The 24,405-nt window shown below is 37.4% G+C and overlaps 1 long non-coding RNA gene across 2 annotated transcripts in view; it reads left to right on the forward strand.

Annotated features, from left to right (window-relative positions):
• Positions 1-24,405, forward strand: part of LOC111559720 — a 431,348-nt gene that overhangs the window by 223,283 nt on the left and 183,660 nt on the right. The gene's annotated exons all lie outside the window — the stretch shown is intronic.

Below are 24,405 nucleotides of genomic sequence, written 5' to 3' on the forward strand. Positions count from 1 at the left end.
CATTCTTTGCTCTGCTTCTAACCAGAGGGTTGAAAATAACCATGAGGGAGATCAGGTAATCCACAGACAAAATTAACAAGTTAAATTTTTTTCACATGCATGAATGATACTTGGTAATATCTAATTTCCTAATTGTGTGAGTAGAATTTACTTTTCCTTGATTACTAGTGAGGCTAATTGTGTCTTCCCAGTGATTTTATTTTCCCTTCCATGCATTGCTTATTCATGTACTTTGCTCTTTTTCTCTATTGACTCCTGCCTTTTCTTGCTGGACTGACAGATACTTTAGTATATTTTTAATACAAATCCCATGTCAGCTTTTGCTGTCACAGATAAATTTCCCCATCTGGTCTGTTGAATTTTCCTTGATGACCTTTATTTAATAGAAATCTTTAAGGTAGCCTAGGTGGCTCAGTTGGTTAAGTGTCTGACTCTTGGTTTTGGCATGGGATGGAGCCACGTGTCGGGCTCTGCACTGAATGTAGAGCCTGCTTGGGATTCTCTCTCTCCCTCTCTCTCTCTGCCCCTCCTCTGCTTGCTTGCATTCTCTCTCTTGTTCTCTCAAAATAAATTAATTAATTAAAAAAATCTTGAAGGTAGTCAAATCCATATAGTTTAGTTTATACATTTTGTTGTCATTGTTTAGGAAATCACTTCTCATTCTGAGCTTCTAAAGATACTTTCTTCTGGTAGCTTTATAAGTGATATTTTGTATTTAGGCCTGTGAGCATTTTCATGGAAGGCCATTTTTGATCACTATTTCCTTTATTCATCATGGACAACTTTGTCAGTTCCAAAGGACTGTCTCCCTTATGGCCTGTTTTCTATACTTCTCTTTCTATTCATTTAATTTATGAATTATGATCTATTTCATCTTCTCATTTTATAGTTGAAGAAGGCAGCCAGAGAGATCAAAGAGACCAAGGATGACAAGGACCCCAAAGGGTGACTTCTTAAATACTTGCTAAGAGAATTCTTCTGCCCAGAGGGAGCTATTTTGGCTCATTCATAAGTTTAAAAATAGATTAATTGGGGTGCCTGGGTGGCTCAGTCAGTTGAGCATCTGACTTTGGCTCACTCAGATCATGATCTCGCGGTTCCTGAGCTCGAGCCTCCTGACGGGCTCTTTGCCGACAGTTGGAGACACTGAGTCTGCTTTGGATTCTGGGTCTCCCTCTCTCTCAGCCCCTCCCCTGCTCGTTCTCTGTCTCTGTCTCTCTCTCAAAAAATAAAAATAAACATTTAAAAAATATAGATTTAAGGTTTGATTTTTCCAGATACTGCAGTTGGGGAAACTAATATACTAGAAAAGTGGGCAAGGATATAAATAGGAAATTTATAAAGGGTAACCAAAATAAACTTCACAGAAGAACTATGAAGAAAAAAGAAGTACCTGGGAGTATCAGAGCAAATGAGCCTTACATAATGTGTACATACAATTTGGTCTAAAGAATTGGTGTTCAACTTGGGGGGATTTTTCCCCCCTTCCTCTACTCCTCTGTTCTCCCCGGACATTCGATAATGTTTGGTGACATTTTGGGTTGTCATAAATGGGAGAGAGGGTGGTACAGAGAGTGTTGTTACTGGCATCTGGTGGATACAGACTAGGGATATTGCTAAATATCCTACAATGTACAGGACAGCCCCTTCCAACAAAGAGTTATCAGTCTCTAATTGTTAATAGTGCTGTGGTTGAGAAATCCTATTTGAAGAGATCATTCAGAGCTTGAGAAAGCAGTGACCCAAATCGGTGACATCAAGTGGCAATTGTGAGAATGAGGGGAATTGATTTAAAAGCGTACCTAAGTTGGAGGCTATGTGAACTGATAGAAGTGTCCTTTTTGGGAGACATAGCCATAGCTGTAAGCAGAAATTTAAAGACTGAAAAACACCAAATCCTACCTAAAGCAAAATCACATCACATATGCACGGTTATTTATGTTAAACACCTGCTGTAGGATTGCTATAACAGGCCATACAAGATGATCTGCAGTCAAGCTTCTCTTTCAGAGAACCCTCAGAATGCTTGCCACACCCATAGTCTTTATCTACATGTTGCTATGCTCTTGTCTTCATCTGTTTGCACTCCTATAACAAATTACCATAAACGGAGTAGCTTATGAACAACAGAGATTTATTTCTCACGCTTCTGGAGGCTGAAGGTCTAAGATCAGGGTGCCAGCATGATCATGTGAGGGCCCCCTTCTGGGTTTCAGACTTCTCATTGTATCTTTACATGTTGGGCTCTGTTGGGCTTCTTTCATAACAGCTCTAATCTCATTTATGAGGGCTCTGCTCTCATGACCTACTCTCTTCCCAAAGGCCCTACCTCTAAATGCTATCACCCTGGGGATTAGGTTTTAATATTTCAATGTTAGGTTTGAGTAGGGTAGGCACACAAACAATTGGACCATAGTGGCACTATTCCCTGAGCATCTCATCTCTCCACCCTCTCACCACTGGCCTCTGCTGAATTCCACAACACATGGATACCTAACTCTGTTACGTTTTCAAGCCATAAGGCTTCCAAGAGCCAAAATGTGATCTTTGGCCACTGGTAAATGACAGCCTACTCAGATCCATCAGTGGGAAAGTTTGAATTTTGTACTTGTAGAGGGAGACTTGATTAGCAACTGTGCAGAAAGAGGAAGTAGAATCTTTTCCTGTGTGTCAAATTAAACTGAAGTGATTAGGGAATAGGCCAAAATCTATTATCAGTCAGGTTCAGTTTCCAAAGGCTCAGATCTGCAGGATCGCAGAGGTAGAAGTCCTCTGTCCCACAGAGGGACAGCATTCCAAGAGCCAGTGTAGTACCACTAAATGGGGGAAGAGAATAAAAAAGAGAAGTAATAAACAGTGTCCTATGGACAGGTTTGGACCTCAAGGTGGAAAGCACTGCCTTTTGCCTTTAGATATTCTTGGGGTGGGTAGATAAAGACAGGCATAGTTAATAAGTGGTTGCTGGCTTCCAGGCTGAAGCAAGTTTCTCCCTATAAGTGCCCATGATAGCAATTTTGGCAGTAGACAAGCCACTGGATGCTCTGGGGAGTCTTCCTTGTTCCAAAGCCTATGTACCTCTTCCTAGACCACATTGTGGGGGAAATATTTCAGAAAAGAATTGTAGTAGTTTTTCACATCCTAGATGCTGAGGGTTTAGAGACAACTGGTTACTTATTCGATGAATGATATAGTTCTTTGGTTTTCATAAACATTATCAGACCTATCAGATTATGGAATATTGCTAACAGTTATGGATTATTAATGATAACTCTCAACTTTAATCTAAATTCTAGATGGTACCATTATTATTTACTGAGTGTTTTTTTTTTTTATGTGACACACATGGTTCTAAATTCTTTCAATGTATTAACTGTTAATTCTGATGCAGAGCCTGTAAAGTTAGTACTATATTTTATCCCCATTCGTCCCACAAGTTTTGGAACTGAGGTACAAAGACATTATGCAACTTGCTCATGGCTACATAGCCAGCAAACAGCAGGCTAGGGTAGTATCCAGGAAAGTCTATTTCCAGAACCCCCTATCTCAGCTCTATTTCCTCCCTGAGGACAGTATCTTAGTATTCACATTCATCTGGTCCCATCAAATACTAGAGGCATCCACTCCATCTCACTGGGGTTGGTTAGCATGCTTATTTTGACTTTTAAGTCCGGGTGACAGAGGCTCTTCCCACCACGCAATAGGTGTTCGGTGGATATCCTCAGTGGTTGCTAAAGCTCAGCCTGTGTGTGGCTCTTTTCCCACAATAACTGGGTGAGGTACTTTGTGAAGAAGGGGAAGTTCTTACTCAAATGGTGACATTGGCTACCCAACTAGGACTGTAGATCTTACTACAAGGCCTCTAGACATTTGAACAGTGGCCATAGCAGCAATTCTTGTTGGTCACTTGCCAGTACCTTCTGAGGCAGCACCCCATTCTTGGGACTCTCTTGGCTTTCAGGCCCCTGGCAGTTAGATTCCTTCCTCCTCCTGCCTTTCTTACATTCCTTTCCAAGCATCCCCACTTCTGCTTTCTCCATGGCTTTGTTTCCCTATTTCTTTTGTCTCATAACACTGAACTTGATATCTAATCTGGAAGGTCTGTGATATCCTATTTAAAGTTGCTTCCAAAAATAATTGCAATAGAAAACCTGACTACTCCTCCATTTAGGTAGAGAGAATTCCTCATTAGAAACACAATATCTGGTTCTTACTCCCTGGATCTTAGGGCAAAGTTTCAAATTCCACTAAGGGGAGGGTTGCCTTGCCTTTTAGCCAAAATAATGAATCTATGGAATACAACTGAGGTTTTATATTTAAAAATAGGTTAAATATTTGTGTTGTGTTATAATTGGCTGATAGAAGGCTATAAGAAATCTTAAACTCTTTTATAATTATTTTTTTTAATGTTTGTTCATTTTTAAGAGTGAGAGACACAGAACACAAGCAGGGGAGGTGGAGAGAGAGAGGGACACACAGAATTCGAGACAGGCTCCAGGCTCTGAGCTGTCAGCACAGAGCTGGATGTGGGGCTCAAATTCAAGGACCACGAGATCATGACTTGAGCTGAAGTTGGACACTTAACTGACTGAGGCACCCAGGTGCCACTCCTTACAATTCTTAATAGAATATAATCAACGAAGTTCCAATAGTCCCTAATCTACCATACTCTAAGAAAGAGGTAGTGAAGAAGTTTAGGACATACCATCCCAAAATATGTCACTTTGACATATTGATTATTCTGAGCTAAAGGCACTTTAAAATCAAAGTGCAAGAAGGACACTCAGACATCCCCCTTTCTTCCTGAAAGCAGGACATAAAATTCCCATGTATAAGATGCCCTCCCAGTACCAGGAGTAAAGAGACATTCTTACCATCGAAGATGTAGAGTCCAAGTGGAGAGAAATTTGTACAAATAGACTGTGTTAAAATAGTTCTTAGCTTCCTTTAGTCTCCCATATATTTTAATTACTTTTCTACAACTGCCACTGTTTGTTCAATCTGGTATGTAAGCACTTAGGCCTAGCCATTCTTTGGGTCTTCATTTTTCTCGTAAAGACTACAATTTATATATAAAAATTACTAAACAAAATTTCCGAGTTTTTCTCCTGTTCAATTCTGAGGCCCATCTGAAAACCATAAGAAGGTCTAGAGAAGAATTTTTTCCTCCCCTACAATGGAACATACCTGGGTAGTAGAAAGAAGTTTAGAGTCAGATGGTTTGGGATTCAAATCTTGATTCTAACACTTGAGATTTATGGCTCTTGAATAAATAACTTACAGTTTTCTGAGTCTCTGCTTACAGCACTGATTATGATCATGTGGTGGTGAGTGCATATGGTGGTAGGTGCTGGGGTTGGGGGCCAGAGGACACTAATTACTTGCTCTAAGAAATTCTTCCAAGTGAAAGGGACTTTATTAGCATATGAATTCCCCCCTGCCCCCAGCACCTCTCCAGGGAAGGAGTGGTTTATGAGTGGTGAGTTAGAGTGAGGAACTGGGCATGCTTCACCCAAGCAATCCTTCTCACCTATCCCACCCCCATGAACGTGGGTCAATCTGACTAATTCTATGGCTCAACAACACCTAGCCATTTTCTCTCACATAGCCTTTGTCAGTAATGAGGTGACACTTCAATCTCTTTCTGCCTTAACTGTTTCTTTTTTAATGGGTTCCAATCTTTAGGAAAGGGGGAAGTATTTATGGAGTCTCTCAAATTCTAAGAGAGTCAATATATTTTATAAATGGCTAATTTTTAAAAGTGTTTTACGAATGTTAGTTTTCTTTCTCTCTTTCAGTTGACTATCCTGACACATATCTAAGCCAGTCTTTTCTACCACAGCCTGTTTCCTCTTATTCAGTTTTCACAGGAAATAAATTGATGGTGGAAGGAAAACAGCTGGTTGCAATTTCTTTGAAGTTTTTTAATCAGAAAATTCCCTGGTTTATTTTATTTGGCTACTTTCTAGGGCACAACTGTTTAGCTTGAACATTTAAATATCTTTCTCAAACCTTCCATGAAAGATTTGCAACCCAAAGGGTATGAACTTATAAACTAGAACTGTTAATGGAGATGAAAGGTAAACCTTAAACAACTGAATTAAAGATCCTCCAATGTATTTAAACTTAGTCTTATATAGACTTAGGAAACTAGAAACATTTGTCCTTGGGGGCCATTGGACTAATGATACATTTCTGCATTCTAATATAGTACATTGAAGGGGAAATATAGTACATTGAAGCGAGTGAGTAAGTTATTACTGTGTCACTAAGGACTTTATTTCCAGAGTTATTCCCATGCCATAGTTGAAACTTTTTTGTGACTTACACTGCTCTGGTTAAAATTTTTGTCTTAAATGCTTCTCAATTCTATAATATTAATTCATGCTTAGTCTGACTTTCTCTATTTAGGTCAAGAGAAATAAAGAAGTGATAGGAAAAGCCCTACCATTGAGAATTAAACAGATATATTATTTGGATTTATCAAACTGATCACAGCTGCTCACATTTACTGTATCCATTAGTACCCCATTTACTTTTTGCAGATACAAGCTCAATGGGAAAAAAGCAGAAAAAAGAAGTCACACAGGGATACTCAGTGTTAAAAACTAATATGTTCTGATGTTCTCTCCTTCCACCTACTTTTAGCCTTCCAGCCCAGTCTCTACAGTTCACGAAGTGTTTTTTCTAATCATTAATCTGTTTATATCCTTCTGGCATGAAGCTCTCCAGTGACTTCCTGTCTCCCACAGGGTCAAGTTCTAGTTTGTTAGCTTTGCATACAAAACTATGAAGGAACTAGCCTCTTATCAGCATATCCTCCCCAAACTTCAGGCTGTCAAAGTATATATGCTTCACAGTGTTAGTTGTGAGGAAGTCAGACATCATTGGTTCCTTTAGTTACTAGGGTTTTATGGTGAGGATGTATGGCGAACTATGGGGAGTCTCATAGTCTCTTAGCCAGCCTTGTGGGGAGTAAGGACTATTGTCCCAGATCAGCCCAACTCACTCAATAGCAATCCCATAGCTCCTCAGAAAAGGGCAATTTTGGGTCTCTCTTCTAGGGTCTACTTTTCTTTCTACCTGCTTTGTCTTCCTGCACTTTTCCTGACTGCCTCTTTGTCTTTCTCCATCACTATCTGCACATGTGAAAGAACAATGAAAAAGTAGTAACTGGGCATTCTTTCCTTAGCGACTTGGAAAAAAAGCCTTCTCCAAAAGATCTCTAGATTTGATTACTCTATAATGGAACTCAAAAGAGGAGACTGATTGCCCTACAAAGGAACTCCTGATCAGGTACTAGGCCATGGGAGTCCTTATGGGCAGTTCTGTTAGAGTCCACATGACTGACACAAGTATCATACCCTCCTTCTCTCTCAGTGAGTCTGGAGATGAATTGGACAGCTACAAAAACCTTTATCCAGAATTCTTAGCTTTACAAATAAGCAGGAATAGGGGTTAGTTTGAGGTCCCTCAGACCCTCAAGGGGACTGGAGTTCTTATGCCAAGGTCAGGGTTCAATGGAGATGTGGGGAAGAATTATACTTCTTGAGACTTTCAGATGCTTGTTCACAGGTGACTGTGTTCCCCATGATCCTTGGCACCAGGATGAGGGGAACAGATAATAGTTTATAGTTTTAGTGCCTCTGGGACCTTTGTGCAAACTTGGCTATGCATGGGTAGTTTTGGGTCCCTACAAATCTCCATTGTTAGGACTTACACTAGGTAATGTATTATTGGAATAAATGTATTATTTATGTGTACTCAGGCTCACCTTCACCTCTAACCCCTGATGGGATTTACTTCAATTAGTGCCATCTTAGTGGGGCATATGGAAGATCCTGAATTTACCTGACTACCAGTGCGTTGTGCCATTATGTCCCCAAAACAGTATCAGCTGCCTGGGGGAGAAAAAGACAAAATGCTCTGTTTCCAAGCTTAAGAAATCCAAAGTGAAATTATTTCTCCATTTAAGAGTCCCATCTGGCCTGTGTGCAAGACCTCTGGTAGCTAGAGAATTACCACTGAGGAAGCTCAGTATTATAGTACTGTCCTTGGCACTGGTGTAGCTAACATTGTGACTTCCCTGGAGGCTATTGCTCAAGCTAAGGGAACTTGGTATGTGGCATTTGATATCTAAAATGCATTTTTGAGCATCACTTTCCATCCAGATAAATTTGCCTTTATTGGAATAGATTGCAGTATGCCTTTAATGTCCTTCCACAAGGCTATGTAAAGTCCTTGGCTACATGCAATGAATAGGTATGCTGTGATCTGGCAAAAGCCTCATTCCCCAGGGGCACCTGGCTGGCTCAGTTGGTTGAGTGTCCGACTTTGGCTCAGGTCATGATCTCGTGATTTGTGGGTTTGAGCTGTGTGTTGGGCTCTGTGCTGACAGCTCAGAGCCTGGAGCCTGCTTCAGATTCTGTGTCTCCTCCTCTCTCTGCTCCTCCCATGTTCATGCTTTGTCTCTGTCTCTCAATGAATAAACATTAAAAAAAAAGTAAAAAAAAAAGCCTCACTCCCTGGGGGAGCATTGGCCTTCCACTATATTGGCCTCCTGGTGCATCCAAACAAGGGTACTGCCCAGAAAGGACTGGATAACCTGAGATCATGTTGAGACTCATGCACAACATAGCTGGGTCATTAACACAGACAAATTACAAGGACCTAGTATATTCAAATAAAATTTCTGGGAATGATCTGAGATCTGATTCAAGAGGAGACATTTGCCAACCTTTTGACCCTCTCTGCCCCCACAAATAAAAAAGAGACCTAGTAATTGGAGGGCCTACTTGACTTTGGAGCTCTCACGTAGCCCATGAGAGGTCCTGATGGCATCTCTCTAGATCATGTTGGGCCTCTTGTCCAGTCCAGAAGGTTGTGCTTGAGTCTGACTGCATTTGACAATTTTTAGGTGGTTGGGCTAGCCATTTCCACTAATTCAGGCCACACTTTCTAGGACCTACAAGGCCACATTTGTATTCTCTTTGGGTTCCTTGAGCACAATGCTTTTGATAATGGCTCTGGATTTTGGCTCAAGGTACACATCAATGGGCCCAACAGTGGGGTATATGATGGACTCTTTGTGCTGCATAAAACTCCCAAGGTGCAGGGATGGGCACTGTAATGGATAAGTGGCTGATATATGGTGACTACATGGTCTCTGCCAGGATTACACATCTCAGGCAAGCAGTCTGGGGTCTCAATATAGCAATTTCCAGAAAAGGTACTTTTTATCTGCATTGCATGTTTAAACAGGCTGTGCACCCACTTTGTTCAGTTGTACACCTTTATTTTATAATTTGATATCTCAGCTTCCTTTGGGGACCCCATAAGGGCCTTCCACCTCCTTTAACTCTTTCTTGAAAGATCAGGATGACTATTAAACAGCAAAGGGTGGAAGTCAGTAATCTTACTCATTTATTTCTCAGGCACAGAGAATGTTTTTTGTTTTTGTTTGTTTGTTTGTTTCCTACAAGTACTTAAAAAACAATGACCATCAATTTCAGGTCTTGAATTCAATATTTTTTTTAAAGTGCCCTTGCTCTTTGTTCCAGGTGGCTCCATGGGATGTTAAACAGTATATAAAATAGAAGTTTTTATTGAACCAAAAGATAATCCAATCCAGAAGATTTGGGTTCTCTACCCCGGGGATTGAATCAAGAGCACTATCCTTGCCTATGGTAAAGGGCAGATTGTCTGCATCACAATTAATAGGGAGACGTCCTCTCAACTGGTAGGATGTGAATTTTTTAGTGTCCAAGATATTACAGATATGGTAGAGGGAAGGGAAGGGGATGGATACATAACATCTCTTCTTTTTCTCTCACAAGGTAGCCTGTGTGACTCTTGCTTCACCAAATTTGTTGATAACGCCTGTCACAGGCAGTTGCCACTGTTCTGAATTCGGTGAACTACTGGGTATGTAACCTACCACCTGATCTTTCAGATAAACATCTGGTTGCTCTGCTGCTAAATACTGCAAGTGGACACTTCTCTGTGGACCTTTCCGATATCTTAAATACACAACTTTATTAAGCTAGATGTGATGCATTGTTGCAATTGGACTCTGACACTGAGTGAAATGACTTTCTAAATCAACTCTCTCCTGTTAAATAAAATTGAGGGAAACTGGAACATCTGTAGGAGGGGATACAGGATCCACCCTTAGGGATATTTTAGCATGATGACAGTGTTCTTCTCCTCCCTTACATTTTTCTCCACCATTACCCAAGGTAGCATTATTTACTCTACCGTGTATGCTCTGGGCACTTAAGCCATCCAATTGGAAATGTTGTGCATAACTCTTCCTTCATTTTGCTGATTTTATCTATTTTCTATTTCATTTATTTTCAATTCTAACTTTATTATTTCCTGCCTCCTGCTTGCCTTGAATTTAGTTTCATTTTCTTTTTATAGTTTCTTAAGGTAGAAGCTTAGGTTATTGATGTAAGATCCTTTTTTTTTTTTATTAGGATAAGATTCATACTTTTTTTTTTGAGTATAGTTGAACACAATGTTACATTATTTCAGGTGTATAACTTAGTGATTTGACAAGTTTATACATTATGCTGTGTTCACCACAAATATAGCTACCATACTGTCCCATTACATCACGATTACAATACAATTGACTGTATTCCTTACACTCTGCTTTTTATTCCCATGACTTACTCATTCTATAACTAGAGATATATCTCCCCTTTACCTATTTTACCCAACCCTCCCCTCCCCCCATCTTTCTCCCCTCTGGCAGCCACAATTTTTTCTCTGTATTTATGGGTCTGTTTCTGCTTATTGTGTATTCATTTTTTTAGATTCCATTTATGAGTGGAATCATATAGTATTTGCATTTCTCAGTCTGACTTATTTTACTTGGTATAATACCCTCTAGATCCATCCATGTTGTCTCAAATTGCACAGTCTCATCATTTTTTTATGATTGTGGGCTGTGTAATATTCCATTGTGGCTATATCTCTCTATCTCTATCTCTATCTTTATCTCTATCTCTATCTCTATCTCTCTATCTCTATCATCTCTATCTCTCTCTATGTGTATATCGTCTATATCTATCTATCCCATATTTCTTATCCATTTGTTTATTGATGGACATTTAGGTTGTTTCCCTATCTCAGCAAATAATGCTGCAATAAATATAAAGGTGCATATATCTTTTTGAGTTAGTGTTTTCATTTTCCTTGGGTAAATACCCAATAATGGAATTATTGAATTATATGTTATTTCTATTTTTAAGTTTTTGAGGAACCTCTGTGCTGTTTTCCATAATGCCTGTATCAATTTATATACCCACCAACAGTGGATGAAAGTTCCTTTTTCTCCACATCCTTGCCAATACTTGTTGTTTATTGTCTTCTTGATTTTAGCCATTCTCAAAGGTGTGAGGTGATACCTCACTATAGTTGTGATTTACATTTCTGTGATAATTAGTGATGTTGAACATCTTTTCATGTGTCTGTTGGCCATCTGGATGTATTTTTTGGAAAAATGTCTACTCAGGTGCTTTGCCCATTTATTAATCAAATTCTTTGGGGGTTTTTGGTGTTGAGTTGTGTAAGTTCTTTATATATTCTGGTTTTTACCCCCTATAGCATATATCATTTGCAAATATTTTCTCCTACTCAGTAGGTTGTCTTTTTGTTTTGTTGATGGTTTTCTTTGCTGTGCACAGCTTTTTATTTTGATGTAGTCCCAATAGTTTATTTTTGCTTTTGTTTCCCTTGCCTTGGGAGATATATCTAGGATCATGTTACCATGGCTGATGTCAGAGAAATTCCTGTCTCTGGTCTTTACTAGGATACTTAATGGTTTCAGGTCCCCAATGGTCTTTAATCCATTTTGAGTTTATTTTTGTGTCTAGTATAAGAAAGTAGTTCAGTTTCATTCTTTTACATGTAGCTGTCTAATTTCCCAGCACCATTTATTGAAAAGACTGTATTTTCCCCATTATATATTCTTGCCTCCATTGTCATAGATTAATCGACCATATAAATGTGAGTTTATTTCTGGGGTCACTATTCTGTTCCATTGTTTTGTGTGTCTATTTTTTTTTTAATTTTTTTTAACGTTTATTTATTTTTGAGACAGAGAGAGACAGAGCATGAACGGGGGAGGGTCAGAGAGAGGGAGACACAGAATCTGAAACAGGCTCCAGGCTCTGAGCTGTCAGCACAGAGCCCGATGCAGGGCTCGAACTCACAGACCGTGAGATCATGACCTGAGCCGAAGTCGGCTGCTCAACTGACTGAGCCACCCAGGCGCCCCTCTGTGTGTCTATTTTAAAAAAAAATTTTTTTGGGAGAGCCCAGTGGAGGATGGGTAGAGAGGGGGGTACAGAGGATCAGAAATGGGCTCTGTGCTAACAGGCTAACAGCAGTGAGCCTGATGTGGGGCTCAGACTCAGGAACCCTGAGATCATGACCTCACCTGAGCCACCCAGGCACCCTCTGTGTGTCTATTTTGTGCCAGCTTTGCAGTAAATCTTTTTTTAAATAATTAAAAAAATATTTATTTAATTTTGAGAGAGAGTGAGAATGTGAGTGGGGGAGGGACAGAGAGAGAGGAAGATGCAGAATCTGAAGCAGGCACGAGACTCCAAGCTGTCAGCACAGAGCCTGATGTGGGACTCCGACTCACAAACTGTGAGATCATGACCTGAACTGAAGTTGGACGCTTAACCAACTGAGCCACCCAAGTGCTCCGCTTTGCAGTATATCTTAAATCCAGAATTGTGATACCTCCACCTTTGTTCTTCTGTCTCAAGATTGCTTTGACTATTTAGGGTCTTCTGTGGTTCCATAGAATTTTTAATATTATTTGTTCTACTTGTGTGAAAAATGCTATTGGTATTTTGATAGGGATTGCACTGAATCTATATATGGACATCTGGACACTATTAATTCTTCCAATATGAGCATGGAATATCTTTCCATTTGTTTGTGTTGTCTTCAGTTTCTTTCGTCAGTGTTCAGTTTCCAGAGTACAGTTCTCTCACCTCCTTGGTTAAGTTTATTCCTATGCACTTTATTGTTTTTGGTGCAGTTGTAAATGAGACTGCTTTCTTGATTTCTCTTTCTGAGACTTAATTGTTAGTGTATAGAAATGCTACTGATTTCTGGATATTAATTTTGTATACTGCCACTTTACTGAACTTTTTATTACTTCTAGTACTTTTTTGGTGGAGTCTTTAGGATTTTCTACATACAGTATTATGTTTGCACTATATTTGCAAATAGTGACAGTTTAACTTCTTTACCAATATGGATGCTTGTTATTTCTTTTTGTTGTCTAATGACTGTGACTATGACTTCAGATACTATGTTGAATAAAAGTGGCAAGAGTGGACATCGTTGTCTTGTTCCTGACCTTAGAGGAAAAGCTGTCAGTTTTTCACCACTGAGGATTATTTTAGCTGTGGGTTTTTCATACTGGCTTTTATTATGTTGCGGTGTCTTCCCTCTAACCCCATTGTGTTTGTTGAGAGGTTTTATCATGAATGGCCGTTGTATCTTGTCAAATGCTTTTTCTACATCTATTTGGATGATCACATGATTTTTAGCCTTCTTTTTGTTGATGTGGTGTATGATGTTGATTGATTTTCAAATATCCAACCATCCTTGCATCCCAGGAGTAAATGCCACCAGATCGTGGTGAATGTTCTTTTTAATGTATTGTGGTATGCAGGTTGCTAATATTTTGTTGAGACTTTTGAATCTATATTCATCAGGGATATTGGCCTGTAGTTTTCTTTTCTTTTCTTTTCTTTTCTTTTCTTTTCTTTTCTTTTCTTTTCTTTTCTTTTCTTTTTTTTTTTTTTTTGTAGTATCTTTGTCTGTTTTTGGTATCAGGGTAATGCTGGCCTTGTAGAATGTATTTGGAAGCTTTCCTTCCTCTTCTACCTTTTTGTAATAGTTTGAGGAGATTGGCTATTAACTCTTCTTTAATGTCTAGTAGAAGTTACTTGTGTATCTATCTAGTCTTGGAATTTTTTTTTCTTTTTTTTGGTAGTTTTTTTTTATTACTGATACAATTTTATTACTTGTAAGTGGCCTATTCAAATTTTCTATTTCTTTCTGGTTCACTTTTGGAAGATTGTATGTTTCTAAGAATTTATCCATTTCTTCTAGGCTGTTCAGTTTGTTGACATATACTTTTTCATAGTATTCTCTTATAATCCTTTGTATTTCCGTGGTATCAGTGGTTATTCCTCCTCTCTCATTTCTGATTTTATTTACTTGCATTCTTCTCTTGTTTTCTTGCTGAGTCTGGGTAAGGGTTGGTAAATTTCATTTATGTTTTCAAAGAACCAGCTCTTGATTTCATTGATTTTCTTTTTTTCTTTCTTTTTTTTTTTTGTCTCTGCAACATTTATTTCTGATCTGATCTTTATTATTTCCTTTTTTCTACTCACCTTGGGTGTTGGTCTTCTTTTTCTAGTTCCTAAGGCATAAGTTTAGATTGTTTGAGTTTTTTTTTCTTGCTTCTTGAAGTAGGCCTGTATTGCTATAAACTTCCTTCTTAGAACTGTTTTTGCTATGTCCAGAGCTTTTGGATCAGTGTGTTTTTATTTTCATTTATCTCCATGTACTTTTAGAAAATGTTTCTTTTGATTGCTCCATTGACCCATTGGTAGTTTAGTAACATGTTGTTTAGTCTCCATGTGTTTTTGTTTTTACCAGTTTTTTTTTTCTCATGATTTATCTTTAGATTCATACCATTGTGGTAGGAGAAGATGCATGGTATGATTTCAATCTTCCTAAATTTATTGAGGCTTGTTTTATGCTCCAATATGTGATATATCCTGGAGAATGTTCCATATGCCCTGGAAAAGAATGTCCATGCTGTTGTTTTGGATGAAATATTGTGTATATATTTGTTATGTCCATCTGGTCCACTCTGTTGTTCAAAGACATTGTTTCTTTATTGATCTTCTGTCTTCATGATCTATTCATTGAGGAAAATGGAATGTTAAAGTCCACAACTATTATTATATTACCATCATTTTTTTCTCTTTATGTCTGTTAATATTTGTTTTATGTATTTAGGTGCTTCAGTGTTGGGTGCATAGATACTTAAAATTGTTGGGTTGATCCCTTTATCATTATGAAATGCCCTTCTTTGTTTCATGTTACAGTCTTTATTTTAAAGCCTATCTTGTCTGATGTAAATATTGTTACCTGGCTTTTTCTTCCCCTTCCATTTGCTTTTTTCCCTTCCATTTGATTATGGTGAGTTTTTCCAGCCCTTCAGTTTCAGTCTGTGTCTTTAGGTCTGAGATGAGTCTCTTATTGGGCAGCATATAAATGGGTATTGTTTTTTAATCAATTCTGCCACTCTGTGTATTTTGATTGTAGTATTTAGGCCATTCATATTTAAGGTAATTATTGATATGTATGTATTTATTGCCATTTAAAAATTTTGCCTTCTGGTTATTTTTGTAGTTCTTTCTTTTTTTTCTCTTGCTCTCTCTCTTTGTGATCAATGAGTATTGTTAGTGTTCTGTTTGGCTTTCTTTCTCTTTATTTTTTGTGTGTATCTATCCTAGGTTTTGGGTTTATGGTTACCCTGAGGTTCATATATAACATTCTAAATACGTAGCAGTCCATATTAATTTGATGCTCATTTAATTTCAAACATTCTAAAAAAAAAAGAAAAAGAAAGAAAAAGAAAAAATCTTCCCATTTTACTATTTTCTCCACATTACATGTATATACATATATGTATTATATATGTATATAGCCATATTTTATATATTTTTATTCATATTTTTCTTATATCTAATTATGGCCTTTTCTTTTATACTTAAAGATGTCCTGTTAATATTTTTTGCAGGCTGGTTAAGTGGTGATAAACTCCCTTATCTTCTGTTTGTCTGGGAAACTCTGTCTTTCATATTAGATGATAATCTTGCTGGTAGAGTAATCTTGGTTGTAAGTTTGTTTGTTTATTTGTTTGTTTGTTTTCCTTTCAGCACTTTGAATTTATCATGGCAGTCCCTTCTGGCTTGCAAAGTTTTTGTTGAAAAATCAACTGATAATCTTATAGGTCTTCCCTTGTAGGTAATTTTTTATTTTTTGCTGCTTTTAAGATTCTCTCTTTATCTTTAACCTTTGACATTTTAATTATTATGTGCTGTAGTGTGGACCTCCATGGGTTCATCTTGTTTGGAACTCTCCATGTTTCTTGGACTTGGATATCTCTTTCCCTTCTTCAGTTATGGAAGTTTTCAGTTATTTCTTTGAATAAGTTTTCTATGGCTTTTTCTCTCCTTCTGGGACGCATATAATGCAAATGTTTGTTTGCTAGGTGTTGTCCAAGAAGTCTCTTAATTAATCCTCATTTTAAAAAGTTCTTTTCTCTTTTTGCTTTTCAGTCTGTGTGCTTACCCTGTTTTCCATATTGCTGATATGTTCTTCTGCATCCTCTAATCTACTGCTAAATCCTTTTAGTATGTTTTTTATTTCAGTTATTGTATTCTTTGGCTCTGATTGGTTCTTTTAAATATTTTCTGTCTCTTTATGGAAGGTCTCACTGAGTTTTCCATTCTTTTCTCTGGCCCACTGAGTATCTTAATGGTCACTACTTTGAATTCTTTATTAGGCATATTGCTTACTTCTGTTTCTTTTCATTGTTTTTTTCTGAGCTTTTTCTTTTCTTTTCTTTTCTTTTTTTTGTTTGTTTTGGAGCATATTCCTCTGTCTTCTGATTTTGCTTGACTTTCTGTATTTGTTTCTATGGATTAGTGAAATGGCTACTTTTCCTAAGATTGAAGTGTGTATGGTGGCCCCTATGCAGACTGTGTGTGCTTGGTGACTTTTGGTGGCTGGCTGGAGTTCTGGTTGTATATGCTAATTATTCTTTTAAACTGTGGCTTTTTCAGATAGACTAAAGGAAAAAATAATAAAAGAAAAGAAAAAAGAGAACAAGAAAGAAATGAACAAAACCAAACAGAAAAAAATAAAAACAAGATAAGACAAATTTTAAAAAGTAAATAAAATTAGGGGCACCTGGGTGGCTCAGTCAGTTAAGCTTCTGACTTCGGCTCAGGTCATGATCTCACAGTTCATGAGTTCGAGACCCTCATCGGGGTCTGTGCTGACAGCTCAGAGTCTGGAGCCTGCTTTGGATTCTGTGTCTCCCTCTCTCTTTGCCCCTCCCGTGCTCATGCTCTCTCTCTCTATCCCTTTCAAAAATAAATAAGATGTGATATTGTCTTTTTCCTTGAATAAATTCTTCTAATATTGTTGAAAATTTTCAGTTAATTTCTAGAGTTCTGAAAATGTTGATTTAAAAAATTTTTGATATTCTTAATGCTTTTAGGGAGGAGCAGATTTTCTGAGATCCCTACTTGGCCATTTTGGAAGTGATCTTCATCAGATTTTTTTTTAATAGTCTGAATGTATTCTTTTTAGAGCTATCACATCTTTTTTTTTAATGTTTATTTATTATTGAGAGACAGACACAGAGTGTGAGCAGGGGAGGCATAGAGAAAGGGGGAGACATAGAATCTGAAGTAGACTCCAGGCTCTGAGCTGTCAGCACAGAGCCCGACATGGGGTTTGAACTCACAAACTGCGAGATCATGACCTGAGCCAAAGTCAGTAGCTTAACCAACTGAGCCACCCAGGCACCCCAAGAGCTATCACATCTTTAATATGATGAAATTGATATAGGGAGAGCAAGGTGGCTTTCTTTGCCAGTTTATATATTGCTTTTCATGCTATTGAATTGATGATTTCCAGGAATTACTCTGAACTCTATGATAACATACATCAAGTTTAAGACTGGACCTACTCTTGGCAAGTTCACAGAGTAAACGTTATGAGATTATTTATCTCTACTTCAGTGCAACATGCATCGCTTTTCTTCAGTCTCTGCTCCTGAGGATGAAAAATGGTCAGCCTTATAAAGCAGTTCACCCTGATTCTTCAGAGGGAGATGGAACCCTCTTTCAACACCACCATTCCCCCATTTACTCCATTCCCTCATATCCCCCTTTCCTTCATTTATCAACCTTTCAGAGAGAATTTACTTTAGTTTTCCAACTCAAACAAGAGACTCAAATGGTGAATATATCAAGTAAGGTGGAAGAAAAGGTGGGGAGTACTAAGGAAAGTAAAGGAGAAAAACATATTGAGATAATTTAGATTTCTGTGATATCTCTCAAGTCATACTCTTTAGATTATTGCTTATTCCACTCTGTTTAAGGTTAAGCCTATATAAAATTGTTCTCTTTCAACCTAGGGCATAATTTGTTCTTTTCAAATAGAAATCTAGAAATACTTTTTAAAGTGAATCAATCAAAATTCCAAATTATTGCATTAGCAGAATCTAATTAAAAGTTCTCTAGCAAACCACATCATAGAGTTGCCAATGAAAGCAGCAGGAAGTGCCAAGCTGTTTAAGAGGATCTCAGGCATATTTGGACTTGCTTGGCATTGGTATTTGTTTCTAATCACTCCAGGAAGTGTTGGGGTGGAAAATAAATCTAGAGAAGTATGCCAGAAAAGCCAAGGGAGCTTCTGGGAACAATCAAAGCACAGGCTAAGCCTTATGGTTCCTGATATACCTTCAGGACACTGTATACTGCTTCTCTGAGCTATTATTTCACAAAAGAAAAGCCTGCTTTCTTTTACTTCAGCTTTTATGTTGGTTTGAATCCATAGATTATCTCCCCCAGCATTTAAAATGCCTCATGTGCTATGCCTGCAAGGGGGTGATTACCACTGTGTTATACTATATCTGTGCAGTGTCAAAGGAAAATTTCTCTAATTTTGGTAAAAGTTCCAAGGCTTGGGTTTAATGGAGGACATATACACAATGATTTTAAGGGGAACAAAGGCCATTTACTGATATACTAGTCATAAAATTGTTGGTCTTTTAAATTGTTCCCTGAAAAGATGCCTTGAAGATTAAAAAAAAATCCTTTAAAATTGATTTTAGAAGAGCTGTTATGATATCAAGTAGCTTATTTTATTTTACTTAATATGATTGAGGGCTGCATCATTTTTTTACTTTTGTTTACAAAATTCATTTTTTAGAAAGTTATAATTATCTTGATATCTATATACTGATAATGGTTGCTGTGCATCAGAATGAAATGAGTCTGGGTCATACTTGGCTCAAAATATTCTACCTCTTCTTTTCTAGGAGTCCTTAAACAAATTACTTAACCTTCTGAGCCTTAATTTTTCTTCTTATAATGTGGCTGTTTTAAGGACTAAATTATATTTAATGAAATTGTTTGTGAAAGTATTAGCTTTTTCCTAACACCCAGTGGGCACTTCATGAAAGTTATTTTGAATCTGAATCTAATCTCTATTACTTATCCTTCCTCACCTCCATGGATCATCTAAATGGTGGTGGAAATCTTTTTCTAAATCACCTTTGTAATCATAGGATTACTAAATGACCTTATTTACCACCAATTGTTATGTTTAGGAAGCATACTTCTTTCTCCAGCCCTTTAGAAAAGTAAGAAGAGTAAAAATGAGCTTATGTCCCATATATCTGTTTTAGGGTTAGGAAGACAAATATTTGTTGGTATCTAACTGTTATTGGCAAGTGCCTGCATCATGGTAGATTGTTCCATAAGTAGCTTGCTATCCAGTTAGCTCAGTGTCAGGCTCCTTGTATGTTGCTGATGGTGGAGGAACCTCTTTTCCATAGGCTTCATCTTTCTATATAGAAAGAGTTCCTTGAGAGTAAAACTGATTTTTATCCCAACCTCTTTCTCAGTGCTCCTAAGGTAATTGGCAAGCTTGGAATGACTGGTGAGTTTGGAAAGAGGAATTTTACATGTGTAGCCTAATTCTTTTTCCCCCCTTGGATTTGCCTGCAGAAAGCATACATTCCATCATAACCTTCCAGGCTTTGCCCCTGTTGTAGAGGTCTGCAGCCTACAGGACTTGCTGTGGTAGGGTGGTAACTCTATTTAATTTGGGGATCCAGTATTAGGAAGTTCATAATTACTGAACACCCAAGCCACATTCTGCAATTCATTAGTAATAAACTTGGTGTTTTGTTTTCTTCCTGCCTAAACCCTCCTTCTATTCCTCCTTCTATTATTACTGAAGTTGGCGGTGGTGGGGGAGCGGGGGTGAGGGTTGATTTCATTTATTAGCTTTCCAAAACTCCAGTATACATTTAACCCAATATCTGCTGATATGCTAGCCTCTATCTGTATAATAGCAGGATCTCCACCACTCTCTATGTATTGCTCAGTTATCTCCATATATTTCCAAGCTGGTGCTTCAAAATGTCCACATTCTAGATATAGTTGTTACTTGATGACTGTTTTTATATGCTTATGTTCTAACTCAAAAGGATATAGAATTACTGCCTGAAAAAGCTCATTTGCCACTTTCCATCATGACACCACTAGTTTCTAAGAAAAATACCTGCAGACACTTGCCAAGCTATAGCCCTTGAGCTGCTAAATTATTGTAGGCTTCTGAGCAGTAGTTGGAAGAATAACCTCTTCGTCAGTGTTATGCCTCAACATTTTAAAAATTGAAGTCTAAGAGAATCTCTTCTTGGGTCCAGTAATTTACAGAATATTTTATGCAAAAGAGTTTAACCATTTTTAGACCCCACCCCACTAATCATAGGAATTTAAACATAGAACAAAATTCTGTTGGAAGCAAAGATGACAGCATCTTTGCCATCCTTCTCCTCTCTTAGTATTAGACTTCCACCTCCGTTCTGTTATTATACTTACTAAAAGGAGATTGTATGTATATAATTTACTGCACATGGATACCTGGGTGTTGGAGTCAAGTTGATGGATGCTGGTCTCATGATGTAACATATGAGCTCCATTTTAGCTTGTGTTAAAGCATAGATTATGCAGTTTTGTTGTTATTTGTTTTCACTGTTCCTCTAAATACTGTTGGATGTTTACTACTCTTCTAGAAGACAGGTTGTGTATGTCTGTTTCTCTATAACCTGATACATATTTCTATTCATGGATGCAAAGATGCATAATATGTCAGTAATTTTATTTTCTATATGTGCCATTTCTTTGCCAAGTGCACTTCCATGAAAATTATCTTATGAAAATGATAATGTATATTTCATTAAGAGGTAGTTGGTTAGGGACCCATGAAACATGTCCCTGCTCTCCTAGTTAGTTAGGTGCAGGTATTTAGAAGCAGCCCAAGCCTTAGATTTTGTGATCCAAAAAGAATCAGACCTAATATTGTCTCTTCTTTTTCCCTTTGGGTAACCTCACTTAATTCATGAAATGGGACTCTTGTGTGTCTGAGAAGTTGTTTTAAGGTAGGGTGTGTATACACACGGGAATTAAGAGTGAGATACATGAGGAGTGCCTGGGTGGCTCAGTCAGTTAAGCACCGGACTCTTGACTTTGGCTCAGTTCATGATCTCACAGTTTGTGAGATCCACGCTATCATCGTGGAGCTTGCTTGGGATGCTCTCTTTCTGCCTCTCCCCCGCTCACGTGCATGCACACTCTTTCTTTCTCAAAGTAAAGAAATACACATAAAAAGAAAAAAAAAAGAATGAGATACGTGGACAGAGCAATGAAGACATATTGTGACCTAAATGTCAGGAAAGTAGTTTCTATCCTTGAGTTTCTCATCGCCATGAAAAATAGATAAAATGGCCAATACAAATTAACCCTGCCCCAACCCCCAGCTACATATGAATTAAGTAATTTTCAAGTAAAACAAAAAACCCAAGAGATAAAAATCTCATACTAAAATGTGTCCACATTCTTCAATAGATTTTAAAATAGCAGCTAAAAGTATTCTTTTATAATTGCGTATTTACACAGGAAATATCCTAGAAAACAAAATTACTGGAAAGTAAAAAATATAGAAATGTGTTCTTTACCATGGATATAGATGCAACTTCATGAGACATTTATTTATCTCCCCTTACCTCCCCCCCTTTTTTTGCCTTGAATTTCTGTAGGAACAATGAAAAGCCCATATAAATAGAACTTGGAATATCTGTAGTAATGGAGAGGGAGGAGGCAAATATTAGTTGATTAATAGGGTTTTGAGGTGATTCTCCAATATGGTGTAATGAACTTACATAGAAATATGTTGACACACCATTGGTTTTATTACAGTTGGTGTTTGAACTAGTAAATATTAAGTCCCCATTATGAGAAAGTTACTCTGTTGAGAACTAAGGCAGATACAAATATGCTAAAATGCAGTCAGTGTCTATAAGAAGATTACAGTCTAGAAAAGATAGTTGAATATGAACCATTGAATTAAGATATGCATGTAAGTTGTATTCTATTATATTATAGATATGTGAGTTTTTTCATAGTTGCATATTAGTAATTGACAAATAAATCGTAAAAACAGCAAGTTTAGCAAGTGCTTAAGAGGAGATGTAAGGAAGAAAGATACCACTGCCTTCTGGAGTAGGTGAAGATAATTCTATAAAGAGCTAACATTATTCAGTACTTACTGTGTGCCAGGCAGTGTTCTAAGGAATTTACTTATATTAGTTCAGTTTACCCATACTATAACTCTAGGAGGTGAAAGTAATTATTAGCATTCCATTTTGCATTTGAGGAAATTGAGGCCAAGAGGTTGAGTAACTTGCCTAAGGTAGTGGGGGAGACAGAATTTGAACAATGCTGTATAGCTCCATATGCCATGTACTTTATTATTCTGTATGAAGGATTTTGCTTACTGAACCTTCAAATTCATGTGACCTGGATACATATAAGTAGTTTGGTTTTAAAACGACTATGAGTATGAAATACACAGGACAAATCATATGTTATCTAAATTGGTGTTAAATGTATATTGCTTTTTAAATCAATGGCCGACCAGAGTTGTTTGATCATTTATGACTATTGTTCCATCCTTTCCCCCTTTACTATACTTAAGAGGTATTGGGGGAGAACAAGGCTTGAGTAATCTCTTGGTTTGGATGATGAGACCTTAGGAACATCTCAACAGCAAGACAATCACTATATTGTTAAACTTGAGACAAGAGACATTTTGTCTTTCCTGAGATGGAGGGAGAAGAAAATGAGAAGAGGAGGTCAGTGAAAAGCAAGAGCGGTTAGCAGGTTGGGAGACTAGATGAGGTGCAGGCTAGAGAAGGGTCAAAGTCAGGACCTCCAAACTCCATTCCTGTCAGAGAAATTTTGAGAAAAATGGTATCTGGAGGATAAATTTTAAAATTGGAGCCATGCCACACCCCTCGAATTTTTTGAAATCTGTAATAAAATCTTCATTGCTCATAATGATTACTGTGAATATGATTTTTAAAAGGTAATTTTAATTTTAATTTTTTTGAAACCAGTAAAAGCTAGGAGTTCACAATGTGGTTGACACAATGAAACACAGAGACAGCGCATATTGGAAGTAGAAGATAAAGGTAGAAGAGGATCATGTCTAATGCCCCTCAAACTGTGGGAACTGTGAGTTCAAGTCATTCATTGTAGAAGGGCACAACACAATTAAGAAATTATCAATTTAAATTTGTTAACAGTCTTCTTTCCAGTTATAATTTTCAGATTATGAGTTTCCCTAATTTAGTGTAGTTTTTTTCATTAACCTCTTTCAAATTGCCGTGTCCTTCAGCAGTTTTACCATTACACTCAAATTCTTTTTAAAAGTTGTTTGTTTGTTTGTTTATTTTTACTTGACTACCATAGAGATATCATTTGTTTACAGGTACAAGCAGCTCTTAACTAGATCTACCCTTATTGTGACTACAAATGTGGTGTTTTAATCCCAGGTTATTGTTTTGTTGTTGTTGTTGTTGCTGTTGTTGTTTTGTAGTGCCAGTCAGAACCTCTGCTTTAGTATTAGTCATACTAATGCTAAAATGGTTCTTATTTTTTAGTGAATTCCTTAGAGCCTGAAATGATCATTTTCAAGTCTCAGTTCTCCTTTCTGTATCAAAAATTTTTTTCACAGATCAAGTCAGAATTGTGAAGTGTCTTCTCAGGTTCCAAGAGTATTATTCTTCAAGTCATGAATCTTCTTTATGGTTCTCGCCCAAGAGAAGAGAGTTCTAAGCAGCCTCATTTCTGACTTTCACATATTCAGAGAAGTGTGGTCAAGAGGAAAAAGCTTTGTGCTGGGGGCTAGGGACATAGATTCAGGTTCTGGCTTCAGTTTCTGGATCTACACAATAGTAGTCTCAACACGTGTTCTGGTGAGAATGAAACAAAATTACATAGGGCAGCACTTTGTAAATTATAATTTACAATTATATAGAAATTGTAGACATTATTTAAAAGAAAAAGATAAAACTATTTCAGTCAAAAATGTTCTGACTTGAACAAAATAACCTATCTCTTTTCCCTCCTAAAACTTTTGCTATTGGAAAATGCATACTAGGGGAGATCTTAACTCCTTGGCAAGTCAGTTGACCTGGGGAGCAGT

The sequence above is a fragment of the Felis catus genome, chromosome A1 (genome assembly GCF_018350175.1).
Source record: "Felis catus isolate Fca126 chromosome A1, F.catus_Fca126_mat1.0, whole genome shotgun sequence".
NCBI classification, from domain to species: domain Eukaryota; kingdom Metazoa; phylum Chordata; class Mammalia; order Carnivora; family Felidae; genus Felis; species Felis catus.